Genomic DNA, 5,076 nt, shown 5'->3' on the forward strand with positions numbered 1-5,076 from the left:
GAGTCTTATTTTTGCAACATTTTAACTAGAGACTTCTTATGTGCCTACAAAGTAAAGACAGAATACAGTTGCAGAACTTGTATTTATATTTCAAATGTTTCTGACAGTGTTCTGAACTACAGGCACTGGGGTTTACTGTAAACTACATGTGAGAATCAATTAGATCCATATTTATACACATCCAAAATTGAAGATTTTTGTTTGTTTGTTTAAAGCTTTCAGTCTGGGCTCAACAGCACACACACAAAAAAAACCCTAAAACAGTATTCTAGGAGAAAGCAACAGGATGGAAAAGTACCTAGTAACTCAGTGTGTCCTATCAAAAAGTGGGAAGACTTAAATAAAAACTGAGATACAAACTTATTAACATATTTTCTGCATATATGTATATACACACACATATGCAGACAGAATCATCTCCTCACATTTCTTTTAAAGACATTAGTCTTCATACAAAATCTGATGGTTTTAGTTCATTAGGTCCTCACGCCTATGTCCTTGAACTCATAATTCTCATTGTGACATCATCACTATCATGCCAAAGATGCTAATGGTATTACAGACTACCTCAGACAGGAAAACAAACAGGAGAAATTTAAATTAATCATACCAATCTGAATTCTGTTTTCATAAACCTGATCTTAACAACAAGAAAGTAATTCAAGGAAGAGGAATGAAACATTGGTAATCACCTAACGTTTATTTTCCTCATGATGCACGCAAATTATCTCTTGGACATTGCAAATAGAATTTGGTTGCTTCCAGAGAGGTGTCTAGAGCCATTTTAGACAACCTGAAGCATCCCAGCTGGCTTCCCTTGGCTTGGGACCCCCTTACATTTTGCATTACATCTGTTAGCCCTGTGAGAATATCTTCATTGGCCTGCAATATCTAAACTGGCACTAAACTTCCATGTTTAGGCACCTGAAAGCCTAACCCATACTCCCTTTTGCTCTGGTCTACACTGTATGAAATAAATCAAAGTATTAGCATTGTATATTAATTTCACAATGCTGTAAAAACAACAAGATAAGTAGGAAACTGAAAAACAAAAGTGGCCTTCTGCTGATTAAGATTTTAATACAATAGCATCTTCAACAAAACATTAACTTGATGTTCACTGGTTTGCATAAACATTCTTCCACCATACTTGCAAAAAAAGATTAATTTCTGTCAGCGGTACTGATTTAACACTCAAGCTGGATATCTAAGGATTCTGCTATTGTCTGTCTGCATTGTTGACTATTATCCCTCCTTGTCTGAGACCAAGCTGTCAAACTGAAGAAATATTGTGTTAGCTCACAATAGAAAAGGGGAGGAGGGGAAAAGGATGGCAGATCAGAGGCAGGTAAGCATAGAGAGATAAAACCAGAACACTGTTCTTTATCTGGTGTACAAAATAAGGATTATCAATACTGGCAACATAAGGAGAAAAAAATATGTTATACAGAATACTTATAATGCTATATTATTATGTCATACATCTAATAATATACTTACTGTAAGACTCTATAGCAGCTAATAACACTAAGCCAGGGATGATCTTTTCATGACACTCTACTCAAAAGCTGGTCTCCAGCTTTCCTAAAGATCTGACAGGTTGGTACAAAGAACAGATGGATGCAAACAGACCGGGCAGCACAAACAGTGGTAGAAATACACCGATAACTTGAATTCTCATCAAGGTTTGCAGACCTAACAGTGTAGGAGAGTTTCAAGGACAGATCACAGAACAGTACTTTCAGCGTATTTATGTTGATATCCTTGTAAGTGTTGAAGTGATGAGAATAAAAAAAAAAAACAACCACCAAACAAAAACCCCACATATGCGCTTGTATGAGAATTAAATTAAAGCATGTTGGAGTCCAGCAGCATGGGCCAAGAAAACTCGGGGGTTAGGATCTCGTAATGATAAAACATACCAGACAGGATGAAGAAAAATCAAGAAGGGTTATGAAGAGGAAATCAGTTAGCAATTTTTACAGCTAGTATTTGATGCAATAAAAAACGGCAATTTAGAAGAAGGGAACAAACTTATCAAAGCAACACTTGAGGAAAGCAGACATACAGCAGTGATAGAATAGAGTTGAGGTTCTTACTCCTACAAAGTACCTTCCTTTGCAGAATGCTAACCTGGACAAACTGATCCAATTTAGCAGATTTGATTTATCCCATCTCTCAATTCAAACTTGCAAGTTCCGCCTACTGCTGCAGCATTCTCTCATACCATCCAAGGAATCCAAACCAGATCTTTGAACTCGTGTTTGCTCTCTGATTTACCTTCATACCAAAGCGTTCTGCATAAGCAAGTAATTGAGTGAGATGAAAAGAATTCTAGAGACAAGCACTGCAGAAGTGCTGGCAGCTCAGACTCCACCTTGAACAAAGACTTCAGTCCTACTGCAAAAGAGTAGAAGGAGTTCAGAAAGATCAACAAAACTATGAAGAAGGAAAGTATTTTACATATTCTGAAATAAAACTTTATTAACTAATGACAGCTGTAGCACATAATTATCTACAAATACATGTGAAATCTAAGAAGAAATGAAATTATCAGAATAGTAAAAAGGCTATAACTAAAAGAAATGTCACTACAGGAAAGGAAAATGTAACAGCACCTTTGAGCATTGTGCGCTATTGAAATATGGAAAAACTTCCCAGGGAAAGCCCCATTCCCTGAAAAATTTGAAATCAGACTGATAAGCTGATTGGTGACAATATGCAAAAATATACTGGAGCCATAAAACTGCTGAAATAATAAAAAATTATATGAATTATCTGATTTTTATCAATATAATTTACATGAAAGATTTAACTGAGGTGTGAGCTGCTGTACAGGTCATACAAAGCACAGGTATTTTGGTAAGAAACAAAAGTACACTTATGTTCCTAACCACAAACCAAAACATTCTTCTATCCCATTTTAGCTTGGAATGTTGTGCAGCAATGATGATTCCACCAGGCATATATGTAGGTGGCAAACTATGGAAGAAATTAGACTGATTTGAAGAAAAAAGTAGGTGGCCTGTCATCATAATGCATTTGCCTGCCCCATCTCCTATTGCCATATAAACAATACTAAAAATAAAAGAAAATACCATTTTTAGGTTATTTTGAAGACTCCTGTGAAACTCTTTAGGCAGGATATTTGGAGCAGAAAAGGACATCAAATTGTTTAACTTCAGCTTTCAACTCTCAGTTCTTTGATCACAGGCATCTTAAAAGTTTCCCATGGAAAACATGCTACAGACAGTTTGATGTACACGTTTTACTCCTACATTTTTTATATGCATTCATTGAACCAACCAAGCACCAACTTCTGAAAGTAAAATAAAGAATGTGAATAGAAAGCTCAGATCAATCAGTTCTTTTAGCACAAACTAAATTAAGAATAGTGTTTGATCTGTTTGTTTCAAAATTTATACAGTGCTTTCAGAATTAAGCATCTTTCTGTCAAATATTGTTATCCTACCTCAGCCCATGAAAGGATTTCTGAAATATAGTTTCCATTTGACCTACATATCAGTTGCTCTTTTATGTTCTCACTTCCTATACATACTATTCTACTGCATCCACTAGGCATCCCTATGTTGCCATTGCGTCAATATCCTTAACTATGAAACTATGTAACAAAAACAATGTTACTTTTAATATTCAATGTTATTTATACATCTCTTTGTTGGGTGAGAAGCTTAAGAGTTACTTAATTTATCATTTTTAATCTCCTTTTTCCCTAGTGATCTTCGTATTCACTCACATCCCACGTTTCTTCACAAGCCTCCTGGCAACATCCCCCAGGCAAAGGCTTCCTGGAGCAGATTCTCAAGTGGAGCAATAACAGCTTTACATCAGCTGAGGATCTTTTTATTACATACACATTACTGATCAAAGGCAGCGTTGGCCTGTCTGCTCGGAAAAGCTGCAACTCCTCCTCCAAAATAAAACAGTCATACCAAAAGATCCTTAAATCAAAACAATTATATTCATCAGCAGAATGCAAAATTCTCAGCATTAATGGATAGTCACCAGCTGCAGTTGCACAAATTATAAAATGCGCAGTCACCATGTTTAGTGTTCCAATAAATATAGCTCCTCTCTGCTGCCATCTACAGAGATTTCAAATTTTTACAAAATCTACGATTCACTTCCAGAGATATATTTAACAGGATCTCAACGTGCCCCACAAACCAGCTCACCCCAAACATGTATTACCTCAACATATTAGAAGCCTGAGGCAAAGCTGAGCCCAAGTGATAGGTCTTCAAAAGGCATTCAGATGCTGCCACACTGCACGCGGAGTGATGCTTGATCCTAGGTGTTCCGCAGCCTGTGCGAAAGCCTCAGCTGGGAATGATGTGCTCATGTTCCCTGTTCAATGCATGGGAAGATTTAAGTTGTACTCAGATGCCCCTCAGAAGTCAGATGAGCTGCCAAAAGTGAAAAGGAGATTCTAAATCTCTAGTATGGATATCTCAAATACCTCTGCTTGAGTCCCCACAATATCTAATGCTTAAAGGTTGCAACGCTGTTATCTGACATAGCCGTTATATGCCCGCTTCAGACACCACATTTCCAGTTTTGCAGCTGGATGTTATAACTGGGTGGCTACAAAGTCAGTTCCTCTCTCTGTATAAAAATGAAACTCAGTAGGCCAAAGTGGTACATTTTTAAAAGACTAACACCTCAGATGCACAGCATAACTCAGTAAGGCTGCTCATCTGTATTAAATGACTGCGTGCCCATTAAGGATACAACACGGCCTGCTTACAGCCCAATGTGAACATGTCGTTTGATATGCAATTAATTGATCGCGTGTCAAAATAACTATTAGCCTCCAAGTCAGCATGCTCCTGCAGAGCATCCTCGTTATGGAGGTTTGAGCCCTCCTAACCTCTCCAAATGCTAAAATACTTCAATGTTTTGTTATAAAATGTGCTTCGCCGTGCAAGCTATCCCAGGCACGAAAGGCAACCAACGCGCAATTCCCGCAACCCTACCGAAGTGTTTCACAGGCATTCGCCTTACAGCCGCCGTGCAGCCCGCTCCCTGCCGCCCAGTGACGGGAGCGCGCCCGGC

Source organism: Charadrius vociferus, unplaced genomic scaffold (genome assembly GCF_000708025.1).
Source record: "Charadrius vociferus isolate BGI_N301 unplaced genomic scaffold, ASM70802v2 scaffold147, whole genome shotgun sequence".
NCBI lineage: Eukaryota > Metazoa > Chordata > Aves > Charadriiformes > Charadriidae > Charadrius > Charadrius vociferus.